Source organism: Homarus americanus, unplaced genomic scaffold (assembly GCF_018991925.1).
Source record: "Homarus americanus isolate GMGI-L3 unplaced genomic scaffold, GMGI_Hamer_2.0 scaffold40856, whole genome shotgun sequence".
Taxonomy (NCBI): Eukaryota; Metazoa; Arthropoda; class Malacostraca; order Decapoda; family Nephropidae; genus Homarus; species Homarus americanus.
Genome location: NW_024734615.1, coordinates 6413381 through 6436112, shown reverse-complemented (window position 1 = coordinate 6436112; position 22732 = coordinate 6413381). Strand labels below are relative to the sequence as shown.

Sequence of the window (22732 nt, the reverse complement as noted above, 5' to 3'; positions counted from 1 at the left end):
TTCATTTCCCAGTCTCCTCTTGTCCTGACCAGATATGTTCCAGCTGCCTGATTGTTTTTGGTAGCTAGGTTTTTCCCATATATTTTTAGGACACATTAGGATGGTCTAGCTACTTTGCAGTTCTAGGCATTTGTATTTCATTTTTGGGACAGTGTATTTATGATGCAAATGTGTGTTGGGTTAAAGGGTCAGAAGTTACCATGTGGGCTGGTGGCCAGGTCCAATAACCATTCTGTGCTGTCATCACAGCATTTAACTTCATTTCACATTATCATTTGCAGAGTCTGGCTTCAGGTGTTTAAATGGATATCTAAACTTGTTAGGAGGGTTCAAGTTGAAATAGATTGTCAAGAAAGCTCAGTTTCATTATTACAGTGTACAAAAACTTCCATACGGGTAATTTGTAATTTGTTATAATTTGTCAATTTTCAGAAATTCCAAACCTCAAAGTTTTCATGAGGTAAATCCCATAAAAACAACTATTTAAATGTTAAAAATAGGGATGTATTTCACAACTGTACAACCCAGACCAATTTCTACCACTGTTTCATGACACTGAAACAATTATCTTTTAATGAAACAAATATGTTTCATTCTATAACTTCAAAATCTAATCTCTTACAGTAATTTTGTAATACATATTTTAAATAAATTTTCATAAAGACAGTGGTTTGTCATATTCTTTGAATTCAAATAAAGTAAAGGAATATTACAATCATTCAATTTATATTTGTACCTTATTAATGTAAGAAAAATACAGGGAGGCAATGCAGCCATGCACTTGTATGTTTTATATATATTTTTTAAACATTTGAATTAATCAGAGTAGTTGTGTATTATTTATCATTAGCTAGGAAGGCTTTGTTCTTGTTTGTTAACCGATTTCATGTTTTGGGGGTGTGATATTGGAGGATTTTCCCATATGTTCTTTTATTCGTGATATGAAAATACACTTTTTTAACCTCGCCCATTCGTATCTCAGTGTGTGTGTGTGGTCATTGTTTACCTGTAATTATATGTAATATCTCCGTTAGACGGAACCCCTCAAACCCGGAACTCTCCAATAGCCGGAATTGAAATTTTCTTAGAAAATCTCACTAAAGCCCTCTGAAAAATTCCGGCTTTAGAAACAATTTTCCAAGGGGTACATTTTCCAGAAAAATCTGAAAATTTTTCCGATACCCAGAAAATTCCAGCGATGGGGGAGTTTTTTCCGGGTTTGAGAGATGAAAATCAGGTGCATTTTCCAGAACTTCCGAGAACATTTTTCCGATACTTGGAAAATTCCGGGGATGGGGGATATTTTTCCGGGTTCGAGAGATGATGTAATGGGCAATTTCTGGAACTTTTGAGAAAAATTTTCTGTTACCCAGAAAATTCTGGGGACGAGGGATTTTTTCCAGCTTTGAGAGTCGTCTCATTACCCGGAAATCTCTCATTCCCTGAAGTGCTCTGTACCAATTTTTCCGGCTAATGGAGATATCACTATTAATATTAATGTTTAATGAAATACAGTAGGGTTGGGCTATATCGCGAGAGAGGGTCCGACGAAGTTCGCTATGTACTAAATCGCGATATATAATTACATGTAATCAATGGGGAAAATAGGGTTAGGTTTCGGAGGCCAATAAAAGTGACTAAACTTGACTTAACGAGTTTATTTTCTTACTAACTAAAGCACTAATGAACACTAGACTTGGGAAAACAGGCTCTTTCAATATCAGTATCAATATGAAGGAACACCAGACTCGGGAGCTGGCGCACCATCCCACGCGTCATGTTGGGAACACAGACTCGGCATCCTGGGAACACCAGACACCACACTGCCCCCCACTCCTAAATAAATGAAAAAGATAAACATTAGTTAGAGTACATATTAAATCTTTTCCATTAAGTTTTCCATTCTCTTCACTTCACTTTTCACGTCACTAGCGACCAATTTACACTACCCTTAAAAGTCGGAATCTGCTGACTCATCACTAGCTGCTCGACTCACAGCCAACCTCCTCCACGCCACACCACATGAAAATATGAAATAAACATGCCTAAGTGAGTGTAAATGTGATAACTCGCCAACATCATCGTCTGCCTCCTCATTGCTTGAGTGGGTATGCATAGCGCCTGCCTGCACCCCTGATGGTCCTGCCTGCACCCTGATGGTTCTGCTTTCTCCCCAGATGGTCCAGCCTCCACTTCACCTGTAAAAAAATAACATGCACAGGAATCATTAAAATAGAATTTTTATCTGGCATAATGCACTCAGCCGAGACTCGACGCAGACAGCTAAGAGGGTGGAGTGCATGTGCACCGAGTCTCTTGACCACTCACCACCACTGGACAGACTTATACAACTCATTTTTTCTTTACGTTTTCAATAAAAAACACAAACCTAAACTTGCCTATAAGCGAGAAAGAGGCCGGAAGTAGGAAATGATAGACCGCTGCTTCTGGTTAGCTATCTTCCTGTTCAGCAGATGACTGTAGGTAGAAGAGAACCTGTACAAGTTGTCTATAGCCCTCTCCACATCAGGATCATTGTTCCAAACACACTTGATGACAGAAGATATTAAGCACATGAATTCCATAAGTTCCGTGATGTTCCACTCTTTCTTTACGTGTGGAACTCATCTTCGGCTTCCTCCTCTTCCTCACATTTCTTATTCATCAAAGCTAACTCTAGGGCTTCTTCAGTCTTTGTTGGGTCGTCCATGCTCTCTAGAAGTTAGTCCACATCTTCTTCTGTGACTGCTTGGAACCCAGTATCTTCCCTTATATCTCTGAGATCTTCATCCTTGGTAAATCCTTTGAAAGTTTAGACATCATCAGGCCACAGAGAATTCCAAGCACCATTCAGGGCTTGTTCAGAGAGGGATTTCCAGCTCAGAGCAACGTTAAAGATGGCAGGTATCCTTGATTGTGAAATTTTTTCAGAATTGCCGGACAGTCGGTTCTTGGTCAGAACTCATTGCATCTGCCATTGCTTCATTGTTGTCTTCAAATACATTCATTTGAATAAGGCAATGGCTCCCTGATCCATAGGCTGAATAAGAGAGGTGACATTCGGGGGCAAGAAGAACAACTGAATGTTTTTGTTGATGTTGTTGAGATGGGCTGAGTGCCTTGTCACTGATTTTCTCGATGTACGGGATGACATGATTAATAAACCAGTCTTCAAACACATCTCCGGTCATCCAGGCTTTCTTGTTAGGTTTCCATATGACTGGGAGCTGAGGTAGGAGCACATTTTTAAAAGCACTATGTCTGGCAGCAGAGTGATTGGTGAGAGGTTTCATGTGCCGAGTTCCTGAGGCATTAGCACAGAGAAGCACTGTTATTCTGTCCTTACTGATCTTAAATCCTGGAGCTTTGACTTCTGCTTTCATTAAATACGCCTTCTTTGGCTTCTTTTTCCAGTTTAGTCTGGTCTCATCACAATTCCAGAGTTGGTCTGGAGTATAGTCACCTTCCTCAACCACTTTTTCCCAATCCATCTTAACTTTTTCCACTGCAACTGTGTCGACCGATGCAGCTTCCCCTGACAGACACGCACCTTAACCCTTTGGATGCGACATGCGGGTAAACCCGCCCAAAATATTATATTAATTAAATGCGACAAGCGGGGATATCCCACGGCCTTGAAAAAACTTCCCCAAATGAGACGACATGCGGACATATTATGTATTGAGGTATAGGAGTATTTCTTGAATGCAATATAGCTTATTTTTGTACTATTTTGTTTGATATTATCTGAATATGTAATACATATCTAAATTTGCTGTTTAGTAACCAAATTGATATAATTTATTTGCCATATACCAGACATTGATTTATACCAATTTCCTGCATTTTTGGGTATAAATGTCATTTTTTCTCTAAAATTTGCACACATATGTGAATTTTTGTTCCAGATTTGGAAAATATACTAAAAGTTCTCTAGGAAAAACATATAGAAAATGTGATTATATGAAATTCATTTTTGGCAGGATAATTGACACTTTTCAGGAACCGGCGCGAAATTTAATTACGCACCTAAAGGGTTAATTCAACTCACTTGAAGCTGTGAAGCCAGCCTTGGCTAGCTGTGAATTTACTTTCACTTGCTGGCTGTCCTTCTCGCTGAAGTAGACGTGTCTGTATTTTTATTGCCTCATTTTTTATTATTGGACCTGGCAAAGCAACTTTACAGCATTGCATGTTTTCAATCCATACTTTGAGTGCATCTTCCATTTCTTGGTAAAGTGGTGGTTGTAAGTGTTGGAAGCTGCTGGTGCAGCAGGTGCTGCATGAATTTTGTCTGCCTTCTGTCTGATGCCATGAATGGTACTTTGGTTAACTGCATAGCAGTGTGTCACAACAGGCGCTTGCTCCATGTTCAAGCTCGTCCAGAATACTCACCTTATCACCAATGTTGAAGATGTCCTCTTCTTTTTCTCACTTAACTAGGAATGGTACAGGTACTAATAGTATGCTTAGGCATCTTGGTACAGTACACAGTAGTAGAACACGTGGTGACCTTGATTGGAGAGCGAAAATGAAACGTCTACATGCGGTGAGAGCCGACTCAAGACTGAGCGGGTGAGCATGAAGGCATGGGTAAGCGGCCACGTGGAGCCTCTGTTTGCCATGGCGATAAATTTAAATATTTCCTGCCCGATTTCCCTCTCGAAAAAAAAATAATCACTATACAGGTATATAGGAAAATTTTCATAATTTTGGTACAGGGTACATTGTTTGTGGGAATTCATGTACTTGTTTATCTTGGGTAGGGTTACTTTATAGAAAATGGGATTTATGTATATAGGTACATACAGGGGGAACCCAAATATGAAATTCGCGCTTATGTGGGTTTCCCGAAATGTAATCCTTGCATACTTTAAGACCCTACTGTATTAAAAGGGTCATTAATTAACATTGATTACCCGTATTTTAACATTTTGAACCCAGATCCTTAACCAGCATGTAAATGAGTATCTTTGTATGAAATTTGAACAGGTAGTAGGCAGGTATCAAACAGGGAAGTTTTACCTCCTGGGGAGATATTGGAAGCATTATGTGTTGTCTAATGGTAGACCCTGCTGCCATATGGCATGTGTTAAGTGAAAACCACGTTAAGTGAACAACAGAACATATGGGATTAATTCCAATAGAAACTGGCCCATCCCCAAACTCCACTTTTTCCGACACAATACCTATGTTCTAGTAAAAATAACATCTTAATTTTATGATGGTACATGCACACAATTAATACTTAAGAGAAATAGAGAAATACAGTCGCCAAGTTAATGTCCATTCAAATAATGGACGCGACTCCCTCCCCCTCTTCTCTCACTACACTTGCTGGCTCTTCCCTCTGAGAAATTTTGGGGGGAAAACCAGGTATAGTAATAAATAATTCCTCAAACTAAAGTTAGGATAATATAATTGACATTGCTGGATTCCTTGTAAGACCAGGAATATTTTGAATACAAATGTCATATATTTTTCACAAAAGATAACATATTTACTCAGAATAAACTTTACATCTAAAATTTGTATGTCTAATGCAAAATCTATGATGTTTATATTCAAAATGATCACCAAATTGTAAGAATTCCAGCAATGTAAATTATATTCTGGCCGGATAATTTGTATGAATTTTATGAGCTAAAACAAATATCTTCAGTTAATAAAAAAAAAAAAATATTCTTCAACACTATCTGTCAATCAAAGTACCCCACCTTGCCTTCCCCCCCTCTTTCAACCGCGGGTCAGTCCCAACCCTCCCCCCCACCCCCCACCAATCCTCCCTTCAAGAGTTTTTAACATTTAGTATTAAATAATACCTCAGATTAAAGTTAGGATAATATAATTGACATTGCTGGATTCCTTGTAAGACCAGGAATATTTTGAATATAAACGTCATATATTTTGCACAAAAGATAACATACTTACTCAGATTAAACATTTTATCTAAAAATTTTATGTCTAATGCAAAATATATGATGTTTATATTCAAAATGATCATCAAATTGTAAGAATTCCAGCAATGTAAATTATATTCTGGCCGGGTAATTTGTATGAATTTTATGAGCTAAAATAAAAATCTTTAGTTAATAAAAAAAAAAATATATTCTTCACACAGTAACAGATGGTCGGTCGCTGGTCCCTGCCTCCCTCCCCACCACCCCCCACCAACGTCCCTACTAGATAAATGTGTGGGAATACCAGACTGTTTACCTTTTTAGTAATAAATAATAAATCAGACTAAAGTTAGGATAATATAATTGACATTGCTGGATTCCTTGTAAGACCAGGAATATTTTGAATATAAATATCATATATTTTGCACAAAAGATAACATATTTACTCAAGAGTAAACATTATATCTAAAATTTATATGTCTAATGCAAAATCCATGATATTTATATTCAAAATGATCATCAAATTGTAAGAATTCCAGCAATGTAAATTATATTCTGGCCGGATAATTTGTATGAATTTTATGAGCTAAATAAAAAAATTATACTTCACCGTGTAAAGGGGTACACCCACCGCAGAATGTGAGCATCCTGGGTTCTGGCAGGGCACCGCGTAAACGTGGAAACGCGGAATGTGGGACCGCGTAAAGTGAGGGTTGACTATATATATATATATATGTATATATATATATATAAATATATATATATATAAATATATATATATATATATAAATATATATATATAAATATATAAATATATATATATATAAATATATATATATATATAAATATATATATATATATATATATATACAGTTGTACCCCACTTAACGCGGTCAATTGAACCCAGAGGGTCCCGCGTTAAGTGAAAACCGCGTTAAGTGAATAACAGAACATATGGGATTAATTCCAATAGAACCCAGCCCGACCCCCAAACTCCACTTTTTTACGACAAATAACTATGTTGTGGCATGAAAAACAAGTAATATAGAAGAGGTTAGGTTACGAAAGATAAAGGTTAACATAGGAAAAATAAAGAATAGGTTAAAAAACGAAAATTTTTGAGGAACACTCACGGTAGTAGAAGAGATGGGTCGGCATACGGGGATGGAGGCTGGTTCCGAGGCAGAGGGCAGATTATTGCCCCTCAGGTGAATCACCATTACTAGGTGAATCACCATTACTAGGTGAATCAATATCACTGTCACTTACAGTTGTTATGGGTTCCCTGACAAATCCCTCAAAATCAACTTCACTATCACTGGCTTGGGCTGGCTGTGGTGGGTTGCGGGCGAAGAACTCGGTTATGCTTTGCTGACGGCTGGCTTTGATGTTGTCATGATACACCGTGATGTACGGCTCCATAGCCTGCACCAGTCGGGTATGGAAGACGTCATGGCGTTCATCGTCAGTGTCGCGGGAAACGATGGACTTAATTTTTTCTGTTAACTCTATGACACACTTAATATCACTATGACTTAAACTAGGTTCTTCGGAGAATGACGCACCTTCTTCCTCCTCTTCACTGGCGGGTTCTTCTTCCAACATCTCGTCGGCAGTCACTTCAGGATCTCTGATCACCTCCATGATGTCTTCGTTGGTGGTCTCGGAGAAGCCTTCAGCTGTAATACTGAGCGCAGCTTCTCTGGCAAGGTCCACTGCTACTGCAACAGTCTGAACCTGACCAGTCACAGGTTCACTCCTCCTCTCACCTGGTATGCCATGCAACACATGTCTCCATGCGTGACGAATCGTAGCAATAGACAGCAGATTCCATGCCTCCACCAAGAAGTCTACAGCTTGTTTGACGTTAAACTTCTTCCAAAATTGTTTGACGAGAAGTTCTTGAGTCGCCGCCTCTTGTTCCTTGTCCTCGTCGCTTTTACTCTCGCTGTCGGTGTCACCCAGCTTACGCAACTCATCCTTGGTGTTGGTAGAGTCGTTCAGGAGCTTGAATTTCTTTGCCGAGTATGCAGCTTTAACATTGCAGATTAACTCCTGGTCCATGGGCTGGATTAATGACGTAGTGTTGGGAGGAAGGAAGACCACTTTTACGTTGGGGTGACGATCCATAAGTAGGGGCGAGTGTCCAGGTGCGTTGTCAAGGAGCAACAAAATATTGAAAGGAACATTCTGTTGCTCGCAGAATTTCTGCACGTCAGGAACAAAACAGTTGTCAAACCAGAAGAGGGACAGAGAAGAGGACATCCACGCCTTACGTGCGGTTAGCCAGTGGACATTAAGCTTGTTCATGTCCATATTCTTGTAGGCGTGCGGCTTGCGGGCTTTGTGAATCACCGATAACTTTGGTTTACAGGTACCGGAGGCATTGGTGGTAAACAGGACGGTGATGCGTTCCTTCTGCATCTTCCGGCCCCTTACCTTGCTCGCAGACTGGACAACGAAGGTCTTGGAAGGTAACTTTTTCCAGAAAAGACCAGATTCGTCCATGTTAAACACCTGGTCGTCACTGTACTGTCCTTCCTCCATAATCTCACGTAAAAACGGAGGAAAATCTCTAGCCGCCGCACGGTCAGCACTCGCTTCCTCACCAACAATGCTGATGTTGGTGACCTTGTTCCTCCTCTTAAACCTATGCAGCCAACCATGGGAAGCATTGAAGGGTTTGGGCTCTGCAATTCCCAGTTTACGTGTCACTGCTGCGTATAGCTCACGTGCGTACTCCTGCACTGAGCGCGTGTCCACCGCCATGTTGCGTCGCGCCTGACGCACCAAATAACTCACCAGCAAAGTTTCCACTTTTGCCAGCACCCTGTTCTGGCAATACCTGATAGATGAAGCACCTGCAGACTTTGTGATCTTCATGTGCTCCTTTAACTTGGCTGCATCCTTCTTTATTGTACGAATCGTAGATTCGTTGACGCCATGCTGGCGCGCGAGATCAACTAGGCGTCTTCCTTTCTCCAAATCTTGAACAATTTGGTACTTCAGCTCGTAGCTTAATGAACGTCGTGTCTTCTTTGGTTTAGTGCCGCTGGGTCCAGGTAAGGAAAGGTTTCTCTCTGGGGGTGGTGGTCCGGCGGAAGCCATTTTACGGAACAATGGATGCGCGTTAACCCGGCGTGGCCTTGAGGGATGAAACTGCCGCGGCTAGGTCAAGCGTCGTCTCTCCTCCCTCCCTCCCTCCCCGGGGTAGTCACGTCATAATACTTTAAGCCAATTACAGCTAGCAGCAGAGGGGGGTAGGGCTGCATGGCCAATCACAGTCCGAGACGTCATATGACGTCAGTGATAACGCAACAAAGACACACACTGCGCAACCTTACCGCGCCGCTTACCCAAGCGGAGGGAGGAGGAGGGAGAGGCAGGCAGGCAGGAGGGCGGGTGGGTGGCGCGTGGCGCGTGGTCAAAATCTAAAAATAGCATCCGAGCCGGACACTCACCGCGTAGCTGTGGAAAAACCCGCGTTAAGTGAAAGTTCAGCTTTGGCAAGGCACCGCGTATATGATAAAACGCGTTAAGTGAAAGCGCGTTAAGCGGGGTAAAACTGTATATATATATATATATATATATATATATATATATATATATATATATATATATATATATATATATATATATATATATATATATATATATATATATATATATATATATATATATATATATATATATATATATATATATATATATATACACACGCACACAGTTGGGTCTCACATTACGCGGTTAATGTAACCCGGAGGGTACCGCGGAAAGTGAGGAACGCGTAAAGTGAACAACATAACATATGGGATTAATTGAAATGGAGTCCAGGCCGATCCCCAAACTCCACTTTTTGACGACACATAACTATGTTGCAGTAAAAATTTTATCTTAACTTTATGATGGTATGAAAAAACAAGTAATATAGAAGAGGTTAGGTTAGGAAAGATAAAGGTTAACATAGGAAAAATAAAGGTAAGGTTAGAAAACTAAAAATTAGGTGGAACACTTACGGTAGTAGAAGAGATGGGTCGGCATACGGGGATGGAGGCTGGTTCCGAGGCAGAGGGCAGATTACTGGCCCTCAGGTGAATCACCATTACTAGGTGAATCATCATCACTGTCACTTACAGTTGTCAGGGCTTCCCTGACAAATCCCTCAAAGTCAACTTCACTGTCACTATCACTGGCTTGGGCTGGCTGTGGTGGGTTGCGGGTGAAGAAATCTGTTATGCTTTGCTGATGGCTGGCGTTGATGTTGTCGTGATACACCTTGATGTACGGCTCCATAGCCTGCACCAGCCGGTTATGGAAGACTTCATAGCGGTCATCGTCATTGTCGCGGGAAAGGAAGGACTTCATCTTCTCTGCACACTCCATGGCACCCTTAATATCACTATGACTTAAATTGTGTTCTTCGGAGACTGCCGCACCTTCTTCCTCCTCTTCACTGACGTGTTCTTCTTCCAACATCTCGTCGGCAGTCACTTCAGGATTTCTGATCACCTCCAGGATGTCGTCGTTGGTGGTCTCGGAGAAGCCTGGAACTGTAACAGTCTGCGCAGCTTCTCTGGCAAGGTCCACTGCTACTGCAACATTCTGAACCTCACCAGTCACAGATTGACTCCTCCTCTCACCTGGTATTCCATGCAACACATGTCTCCATGCGTGACGAATTGTAGCAATAGACAGCTGATCCCATGACTCCACCAAGATGTCCACAGCTTTCTTGATGTTAAATACTCTCCAGAATTGTTTGAAGAGTATTTTTTGCTGTTCTAACTGTTGTTCCTCATCTTCGTCGCTCTTGCTATCGGTGGTGGTGTCACTCAGGTTACGCAACTCTTCCCTGGTGTTGGTGTAGTCGTTCAGGAGCTGGAATTTTTTTGTTGAGAATGCAGCTTTCACATTGCAAATCAACTCCTGGTCCATGGGCTGTAATATAGACGTAGTGTTGGGAGGAAGGAAGACCACTTTTACGTTGGGGTGACGATCTAACAGTAGGGGCGAGTGTCCTGGTGCGTTGTCCAGCAGCAACAAAATATTAAATGGGACATTCTGTCGCTCACAGAATTTCTTTACATCGGGAACAAAACAGTCATCAAACCAGGAGAGGGACAGTGTAGAGAACATCCATGCCTTACGTGCTGTCAGCCAGTGGACATTTATCTTGGTCATGTCCATGCTCTTGTAGGCGTGCGGCTTGCGGGCTGTGTGGATCACCGATAACTTGAGCTTACAGGTACCGGAGGCATTGGTGGTAAACAGGACGGTGATGCGTTCCTTCTGCATTTTCCGGCCCCGAATCCTGCTGGCATTCTTCACAACGAAGGACTTGGAAGGTAGTTTTTTCCAGAAAAGACCAGATTCGTCCATGTTAAACACCTGGTCGTCACTGTACTGTCATTCCTCCATAATCTCGCGTAAAAACGGAGGAAATTCCCGAGCCGCAGCACGATCAGCACTCGCTTCTTCACCACCAATGTTTATATTGGTGATCTTGTTCCGGATCTTAAACCTCTGTAACCACCCAGAGGAAGCATTAAAGGGTTTGGGCTCTGAAGTTCCCATCTTTCGTGCCACTGCCATGTACAGTTCACGTGCGTAGTCCTTCACAGAGCGCGTGTCGACCGCCATGTTCCGTCGCGCCTGACGCACCAAGTACCTCACAAGTAATTTTTCTGTCTTGAGAAGCACCTGGTTGTGAAAATACTTGATCATAGAAGCACCTGTAGACTTTGTGATCTTCATGTGCTCCTTTATCTTGGCTGAATCCTTCTTTATAGTCCGGATCGTAGATTCGTTCACGCCATGCTGGCGCGCCAAATCAACCTGCCTTGTTCCTTTCTCCAACTCTTGGATGATGCTATACTTCACCTCGTAGCTTAAGGAACGTCGTGTCTTCTTTGGTTTAGTGCCGCTGGGTCCAGGTAAGGAAAGGTTTCTCTCTGGGGGTGGTGGTCCGGCGGAAGCCATTTTACGGAACAATGGATGCGCGTTTACACGGAGTGGCCTGGAAGGATGAAACTGCCGCGGCTAGGTCAAGCGTCGTCTCTCCTCCCTCCCTCCCTCCCCCGGGTGGACACGTCATAATACTTTAAGCCAATTACAGCTAGCAGCAGAGGGGGGTAGGGATGCATGGCCAATCACAGGTCTGATACGTCATATGACGTCAGTGATAACGCAACAAAGACACACACTGCGCAACCTTACCGCGCCGCTTGCCCAAGCGGAGGGAGGAGGAGGGAGAGGCAGGCAGGCGGGCGGGTGGGTGGCGCGTGGGGAAATCTAAAAATAGCGTCTCGCTGGACACACTCCGCGTAATGGGGTTCACGTACCGCGTAATGTGAGCACGTGAGGTTCTGGCAAGGCACCGCGTTAACGGTGAACCGCGGAATGCGGGACCGCGTAATGTGAGGGTATGCAGGTTCTCCTACATTTTGTCTCTTTTCTTCCTCTGCAATTTTCTGTGCATGTAGTTCAATAAGATCCTCGTTACTGAGCTCTTCTGCTATACTTTCAACCAACTGTTCAACATCTTCATTATCAATTTCTACCTCCAGCTGTTTACCTAACTCCACTATCTTGTTACTAATATCCGAAATAACTTCATTTTCATTAACTCCTTTGAAACTGTATATCCGCTCAGGCATGCACTTCCACAATAATCCAGTCTCATCCACATTGAATATTTGCTCACGCAAATATTTCCCTTCCACAATCACTTCATCTAACTCCTCCTTAAAAGCTTCAGCAGCACCAACATCGGCACTAGCTGCCTCTCCACTCACCTTAACATTGTGTAGACTGTAGCGTTTTTTAAATCTATCAAACCACCCATGACTTCCTGTAAAGGTTTGATCACATTCATCTCCTGCCTGCTCCTTCAGGCTTTGGAACAGGCTTCTTGCTTTAGCCTGTATGGCTAGAAGGCTTAAGGGTACACGCTTCTGTATCTGGTCTTCTATCCATATCACCAATAATTTTTCCATATCGTGAATAGGACCTTGTCTTCTCTTTGATATTATAGTTCCCTTTATAGGTGTTGTTCCTTTCACTACATCACGAATACGTTCATTGTCCTTCAGAATAGTGGATATGGTCGAGTGTGCGAAACCTAGGTCGCGTGAGATTGTTGCTACAGTTTTTCCATTCTCATGCTGAGTTATTATCTTCATTTTCATCTAAAAAATAATTGCCCACCAGCACTCTCACATTTACGCTTTCCAGTCATTATAAAGTCAATTAAATACGATAATAACGAGAGTTCACAGCGCGATCAGTAGGATACGATAGCCAAACACCAACTAAGCGCTCCACGCTCTCGCCCGGGACAGAAACGTTTCGGTATAGAAAATGCACGCGTCATTTGAAAATATTTTTGGTCACGACTGCCGCGGTCGTATGTCCCGACGGTCGTAAGGTCAGAGCAGGTCGTAAGTACCGATGGACGCAAGTCCAAGCAGTGGTAAGTCGGGGACTACCTGTACCTGTAATAAATGTTGTGTTGTCAAAGTAAGAGAAACGATTGAAACCCTGCAATTGTGTAAATGAGACAAAAGGCTATTTGCAAGATCAGCCGTGGTGTTCCCGGCGGTCGTAGTACAATGGAGTAAAAATGTCTTGATTTTTCAAGATGGGCCATGGTGGTACCTGACCGTTGTTTGTTGTTACTACGTCATCATAGTGTAGTCAGGTGTACCAAATGGCGGAAGACTGGGGGGTAGGTATGCTTGGACCTTCAAAACGTTGTCACTGGCACGAAACGTTTACTCTTGCTACACGATTTATGAGCATGAAAAACTTGAATCCCAAGCTAAGGTGCACCTCATTTTCCCATTTTCTTGGATTATAAGCCAATTCTGGGAATGAAATACAATCACTTACTGTGAATACAGGTAAATAAAGCCTGTGACAATAAAGTAATAAGTTTGCCACGAACTTGAGGTTGGGTCAGTGTAAATAAAGAGAACTATGGCCTGTTCTGTGGATGAAGTCAGTAGAATATAACAAAGTACAGTATTTGGTATTATAATTTTGCTATGACAGTGATGAACTCACTGTACCGATGAATTGGGATAAAATCTTGAAAAAATACCACCATAACTGTTAGTTTTCTATCAAACAGGAAATAAGCTTTGTACCAAAAATTTTTACTTTCATATTATACAAGTATAAAGGCCAGTTTCCTACTTGTCTCCACCTGATTATAGTAATGCAATAAATACCCTATGAAAGAAAGCAAGACATGAACACTTTCCCAATGTCAGGAGTAAAAATGTATACAATATGTTAAGACATGGACTAAACCAGCAGTTGGAGAAAAGTGTCTGCTGTTTAATTGGTCTTTTATTTGGAAAAATATTCCATGTAAATACTGTATATGAATCCTCACCAGAGAATCTTCATATAGTTACTGTGCAGACATTTGTTTACAAGGCATATACTCAACTATTATGGAAAGGAAGACATGTTAGGTTAGGTTAAATTAGGTTCATCTTGTGAGCAAATGTCATGGAACCCATATACAGTAGGTATATTCATGAAATTCTACTAACTAATCAAAGACTAATAATGTTAAACATGGAACAAGATGATAATTAAATGGTTTAAAAGTATCCTCAATACAGTCTCCAATGTTAATTGCAAATTATTCCTGCATTTTTCAATGTTAAATATAAACTAATAAAAGTAAGGATAAGAATACAATGATAATGCCTTTCAGAATATAGCCTTTATTAAAAGCAGGGTATGTTTTAATATATGGATGATCAAGAGTACAGTGTACTGGACAGTATTTTAAAGGAAAAATTATCCACAAATTTCACAAATATATTAATACGTAATATCCATGTATTTATGCAGTGTAAAAAAAATAATAATTAAGGCATATGTTATGATTTCTCTAAATGCATATTTTCTGAAAATTCCAGAAACTGCATTTTTACTGGTCTATGAGTAATTTGGGGATTTTACGGAAAGTCTCCAAATTTTTCTGTTCCGAGTCTGGGAACTAATTCCGAGGTTAGGTTCGGTAGCAAATTCCAAAATCTTCCCAGGAACCAGAAAAATTCCCCGTCAATCATACCAAAATTTATTTCTTCAGTATTGGTGAAAGGTGAATAGTGAGCTGTATCTCCACCTGCAAGTGAAAATAAAGTCATTAATATTGTGCTAGTTAAATTTGCAAATTCTGAAACATCTTTATTTATGAGGATTAATATTTATAAGTTTCCAACACCTACATATTGTGGGTAATTTTGTCTGTTAAAAACAAAATAAAAAAAAAAAATTCCAATGGAAACTCAGATTTGTTTGGTTTGATATGCTACACACTGAAAAAATAGATTTTTTTTTCTAATGTAGATTTTTGTGGTGATTCCAAAACTTTGATCCTTTTTTTGGAGAAATTCATAGAAAAAAATTATAAGCCCTTTAAAATTTTAATGTTCTACATCAAAATGTTAACCTAACCTACCTAACTGGAAAACATTGGTCAACTTAAAATCTTAAAATACCCTGGATGACCGAAAATATTATAAGACCTTAAATTTCATTTATTTTTGAAGACTTTCATTTTTGTTGGAATCATGAACATACAAAGCCAATATATCTGCACTGATTCTACCACTGTCAATGGCAAAGCGAATTATTACCACCACTCCAAATGTTGCACAAAAAGTGGTAAGGTAGTTCTTTCTTGCAATACATTGAGTCACTTCAGGGAATTAAAAAAAAAGAACATGAATTTATGTCACTGAATTTATTTTATTAGTGACAAATTGTGGTTAAACTGATACACAAATGAAACATGCCTGGGAACTACCTGGCACTGATTACCTGGCAAATTTGGACTTGTTAAAATATGAAATTTAGGCTACTAAGTATTTATACTAATGAAATAATTATTTTGGTAGTACTGGACGGTTATTAATTGCGCTCATTACGTAAATTGGGTCGATATTATTTCTGATTAGGGACGTCATTCACCATCCCAGATGGAGCAGTTCTCATCACTTCAAATAGACCACTTACGACCTTTTTTTAGCTTAATTTGATTTCCATACATTTCTGCACATAAATAATTTGGATTAGTTATCTTAAAGGCTTACCTTTTATGACGGCTAGGAGAATTTGGAGGATATAAGCGGCGATGAGGCAAGTAGAGGCTGGCGGATGTTCCTAAACAAACATAGAATTTTTTAAAAAGAACACTAAAATTCTTCATGTGCTGTTCTATATGGAGGATATTTTATACAAAAACATTATTCCTTTGCAGATTTATACAATTTATGTGCATCCAGTTCTATTTTTTAGTTTTTTTTTTTTTAAATAGTTCCATCGTAGTGGTCATCGGGCTGGGGTTTCTAGTACTACGGAAATATCCCACATTCCAATAACGAATCGTAGATATATATATTTTTTTAGACCAGAACGCTTCTTGCAAACCAACCATGGGGCTACTACAGCATGGTATACACCACAGAGCTTTTTGCAATTGGCCCAAAGTCAGATCAACAACCTGGGACTTGGTCAAAATTTTTGTGATGCCATATGGCAGCAGGGTCTACCATTAGACCAGTGGTTCCAAACCTTTCTCTTTTCAGCACCCCCCTTTCATGGAACAGTGGTGGCAAATGCCCCCTTTTTTTATAATATATTCTACAGTACATCAAAAATGTATTCCTTTAAATCCCTTTATAATTCCCCTACCGTCTACCAGCGTACCTGTTTAAAAGCAAGCAATTACAGTCACTGAAACCCGTTGAAAATCAAATACAAATTAATCCGTATTTTTATATTTAAATTTTTTTATTTATATAATTTTTAATATATTTTTTTAACCATTATACAATATCAAAAAAAATAATGAACATTTAAAGGCATTGTACAGTGCAACCTCGAAAGTTTGAATTGCATGGGCCCATGAAGTGTACGAATTTTAGGTGTATGGAAGCGCCAGAGCAAATTTTTGCATTAAAACATGCTAAAAAAATTAACAACAATATATTCTAATATATTTAGAACATTATAGCTACAGTGGTCCCCATGTAATCCTACCAGTCTCCAAATACTGTACTGTACAACACTCCGTCTCCATCCACCTTCACTGTACTGGATACAAAGCATGACCTAGCATGTCTTGGAACCCAAATGCGCTTGTTGTGCTCAGCATTATGATCGCATTTGAAAGCTTGAATTATTATGGCGATATTTTCAAATTCTAAACCTAAAATTTTGGCACTTATTTTTAATCAGATGTTATTCGAATTTTAGATGTATGCAAAATTTTAAGGTTCAAATTTTAGAGGTTTCAATGTATTTGAACAGAAAACACCCTGCATGAACAATATATTTATGACTGTGCAACATTCCTAATGCACATGGAAGAAAAAAAATTATTTTAACAGTAAACACTGTGCTTCAGTGACTACCTTGAGCTTTTTTTTAATTTATTTATTTATTTATTTTTTTTTTTACGAGGAATAGCCGACCCGAGCACGGGTCATCGACCCACAACGGGGCCTAAGGGGCGAAAAAGTAAGATTGTACTAATATCTGATTTAGTGTTTTACAGACAGAGTTTTAAGTCACCCTTCTCACTAATTTGAAATCTATTTCTTTGCTTTGTTTGTAACTGTACCACAGCACTAAAATCTTTCTCAACTAAATACTGTGTGATGTGGGAAATGCTAAGACTAAAAGTTTTACCTCCTGCCAGAGATGAGGGTACAGAATTTGTTCTTTGACCCAGAATACTTCGTAACCACATTGTTTGAATTGTGCTTGGGCTTCATAGTCATGTTGAAGGTCCGTTAACTCTTCATGCGAGTTTTGCTGAATATCTTGCACATTTGCCCAAAACAGATTAATAATCCAGTCAGGTACACTCAGTTCACTGAGGTCTTGAAATTTTGTCAGCATATCTTCCTTGAGAGCTTCAAGATGAAAGCAGTAAGTTTCCAGATCATTATCACACAGTTTATCTTCAGCCTCCATCATTGCCTGTAGACTTGGAAACTGGTAGAGTTCATGGTGCCCAAGGTTATTCTTAAACAAAGTTAACTTACTTTTATAAGATACATTTTCTTTCCTTGTAATTTAATGTTGATCTCATTTTAATTTGTCGACAATGTCTGAGAAATATGCCACATCAGTTTGCCTGTCTCTACTTCACAACATAATTTTTGGTCAGTTGAACGAAGAAATTTAAGAACAGTGTCATAGTTCATAGAAATGCCTCAGGCAATTACCCTTTGAGAGCCACCTAACTTCTGTATGCAGGAGTACACGTTCAAACTCTTTTTTATTGGTATGGCAAGGGTGCCGAAACACGCTGTCATTCAGTGAGTGAGCTTTGATTTTATTCACAGCATTGATGACAACTTGTAGAGATTTGTGTCGTCTATCACCAAGATGTTTGGCAACCAAATGTTGCTGATGAACAACACAATGAATAGTAAAGACGTCGGGTGCAGTATTCTTTAAATGTGCTATGAAACCACGTTGATGGCCATTATAGCTGGTGCCATCTGTTGCACATGCAATAACATTTGTCAGGATTTTTTATTTAAAGCAAAAAACGCTCAACCACTAGAAATAATGACAAGCCTCTGGTGTCTGTTGTCAGCGGTTTAACAAATAATAACTCTTCAGTCACTACTTCACTGATGTTTATATAATGCACATAAGCAAGTAGCATGGATTCATTACCAGAGAGTTGACTCATCCAGCTGCAATGCAAATTCGGTGGTTTGCAATTCGTTACACAACTTACTTTCAATAACACTTGCCATCTCATCAATTCGTCTTGACACTGAATTGTTGCTTAGTGGAATTGATGAGGTTGTTACTTACACCAGGACCCAACATAGTGTTGATAACTTCTTTCACAGCGGGTAGAATCAAGGTCTCGCCAATTGTATGCGGTTTTCCACATTTATAAATTAATAAAGAAATCTTATAGGAAACAAGAAGTCCTTTACCTATTTGGCGAGAAAATTTTTTAAATAGTCCTAACATTAACTTGCTTTTCATATTTTACCTTCTAATCTCAAAAGTATGATCTGTCTTTGTCCACCTTATCTGCATGCTTCTTTTTGAAATGTTCACCCAATCTTAAAGGCTTCATTCAAGAATGTTTGTTCACAGATTAGGCACATAGGTATGTTCATTTGTAGGAGGTGGAACAATTAAAAATTTTAAGTAATCCTGTGAATATTGCCAGCACTTTCCCTTCTTGTCCATGTTGATCAGTGACTATTTATCATTGAAACAACAAGCAATCTAATTAATTAAGCAAGCAGGTGATGTGCAAGAGATGTGCACCTCTCGCTTAGCATCTTACAACTGAAGACAGTAAACCAGCATTTTTTCTGTGTGGTGTTGCCTAGTAAGACATATTACTGCTTGTCTAACCTCAGAAGACAGAGCCAATCACTGTGCATCTGTGAGATACAAATCGCCTGTGTCAGCGCCAGCACACCCCACGATTCAACGCATGTTCCAACACGATTACACACTGTTAGTCTAGTGTTGTAGTAGATTACAGGATTGTTGCTCAACAGATGCAAAGGTGATAAACATCAGCGTTGTGTTTTATTTTCTGTTTGTTTTAAATTTAGTTTCAAAAATTTTTATGAGTGCTCCTTTGCCACCCCGTTAATTATTAAAACCGTCCACTGGGGGGGGGGGGTGCTACTGCCCAGGTTGGGAATCACTGCATTAGACACAATATATCATGCTTCCAACATCTTCACAGGTGGTAGTACCTCCCTGTTAGTCTATATTCTCGAGAAAATATATAGTGTCCACAAAAAACATTGAAACGGCCATGTTTTTGCGCACGATGACATGAAGAAAAACTATATGCTTAAATTGAGGCGCTCGGATTGATAGTGACGAATCAACCAATATATATATATATATATATTGTTTAACAGTGCATGAGTTTTTAAATGCCACATTGACATTCCAGGTTTTTAGCTGTGCAGGAATATATATATATATATATATATATATATATATATATATATATATATATATATATATATATATATATATATATATATATATATATAAATTTAACTGGTGGGTGCATTTATAAAGTTCCTTGAAGGAATGTAATATATTTTACTTAGGCAGGTTAACAGATGGTACTGACTTGTCTTCTCAGGATTTCCCCTGGGCAGACTGGGGTAATAATGAAGTCATTTCCTTGAAATTATCCATTAAAAGACTAAGTTAGTACACTAGAGTGAGCCCATATTGGGCAAAATAATATACACAGTCAGCAGTTACTACTTGCACAATGAATGTTTAACTTACCTGGGCGGAGGAGTGAGTCTGGGTGGCGGCTGTGCTGCCAGGGTGTGGTTCAAGGCTGCTCTACCCCGCAACCAACACTTGTATAAAAATCCACCAATACACTCTTTCTCTTTTTGTTTGGTTTGATATCATATCTCAGTAATCGTTTCTTCTCTGATGCTTTGATAAAATTTATTTCGTTTATTGACATGGAAATATTAGTAATATAAAATACAACCACCAGCTGAAGTATATTGTTTGTAATAGAGGAAAAATAGTTTGTCTAATTCTTCTAATGAAATATTATGTTAGTTTCGCAATTGGGTGAGGATGAAGCAGTGGTTGTGATATCATATCTTAAGTAGGTTTCTCACGGCCCAGGATAATGTATCCTTTATTGGGTTACTGCCACCAGCATGGCAACACCAATTTAGATCACATGAAGATTAGGCAACCCGGCTTATTTCACCTGACCTACTTAATCTAAACCTCCCATATAGCATTTAAGGTTTAATCATTGGATGAGGTAAGCTGGGGTGCCTAACTTTATGTGACAAGCAGGGCCGGATTTACCTGCTTGTGGGCCCCAGGCCAAACTCATCAGTGGGCCCCCAAATTTATAGAAATGTTTGCATGTTTCAATAATGAATATATATATATATATATATATATATATATATATATATATATATATATATATATATATATATATACATATATATATATATATATATATATATATATATATATATATATATATATATATATATATATATATATATATATATATATATATATATATATATATATATATATATATATATATATATATATATATATATATATATGTTGATAACTACAAGCAGGTGTTAGAAACACGAAGTTCCCAAGCGCTTTCGTGTAATTCACATCTTCAGGGGTGGGTACAGACTAAGGAGAAGTACAAAACAAGGTGTATATATACAGAGGAGGGTGAGATGAGGTCCACTATGGTCAGGTATTAGGTAATGACCCTACTAATCTTTAAATAGCACCGCAACGGTCGGTAGTCAGGTCAGAGGGTAAGGTGACCCAACCTTCTCACCTGGTTACAAATCTTCTTAATTACAAAATTGTCCAGTTTGTACATCCATTACTCAAATTCATGTTGAATGCTTCGGTATGTTTAATGAGACTAGATTCTATGATGTTCCTACTGTCAATTGAATTACAAGGTAATATTGAGGAGGCATTATCCCAGTCAATGCAATGCTTGTTATCCTTCAAATGAACAAACAGAGCATTGGATTCCTGGCCTGTCCTAACACTATATTTATGTTGTTTAAGTCTAGTTACAAGATCTTTACCTGTCTGGCCTAAGTAAAACATATTACATTCCTTGCAAGGAACTTTATAAATGCAACCAATTTTGTTGTTGGGGGAGTTCTTGATTAACATTGGTTGCATTTATGAAGTTCCTTGCAAGGAATGTAATATGTTTTACTTAGGCCAGAAAGGTAAAACTTGTCTAGACTTAAACATGTACAAACTGGACAATTTTGTAATTAAGAAGATTTGTAACCAGGTGAGAAGGTTGGGTCACCTTACCCTCTGACCTGACTACCGACCATTGCGGTGCTATTTAAAGATTAGTAGGGTCATTACCTAATACCTGACCATTGTGGACCTGATCTCACCCTCCTCTGTATATATACACCTTGTTTTGTACTTCTCCTTAGTCTGTACCCACCCCTGAAGATGTGAATTACACGAAAGCGCTTGGGAACTTCGTGTTTTCTTCTTTCTTTGTGGTTATCAGCATATACCTAGATCACGCGCACCTACAGTGATTTACTTGCATATATATATATATATATATATATATATATATATATATATATATATATATATATATATATATATATATATATATATAATAGTGGACATTCCAACAACTAAATATACGTCTAAGTCATGTTGGTCCTTGACCATCTGACCTGACCACCAACCGTTGTGTGCTATTTAAAGATTAATAGGGTCATTACCTAATACCTGACCATTGTGGACCTGGTCTCACCTCCTCAACATATATACACCTTGATTTGTATTACTCTCTCTAGTCTGCTTACTCACCCCTGAAGATGTAGATTACACAGCTGGCAGGAACTTCGTGTTTTCTTCTTTCCTTGTGGTTATCATATATATATATATATATATATATATATATATATATATATATATATATATATATATATATATATATATATAAAACTCTACCAATACTATAGTGGACATTCCTACAACCCTAAATATACGTCTAAGTCATGTTGGTCATTTATCAGTTGACAGTTGTATAAGAATTCAGTAGGTGTTACAATAAGCAACAAGTGTGGTGCAGGACGTGTTCTGATAAACCATGCACAAGGCTCTACATCCTTTTGCTTGTTTTTACATTGTTGAGAGATGTGTGTGTTGTGGACAGCACTGCCAAGGTACTGATGTGTGAGTGTTGAGAAAATATATTTTACTATATGCTGAAAAAA

The 22732-nt window shown here is 38.9% G+C and overlaps 1 protein-coding gene across 1 annotated transcript in view; it reads left to right on the top strand.

Moving 5' to 3' along the window:
* The window catches only part of LOC121870405 (modifier of protein aggregation 4-like), a 73020-nt gene that overhangs the window by 36344 nt on the left and 13944 nt on the right, over positions 1 to 22732 (top strand). The window lies entirely within an intron of this gene.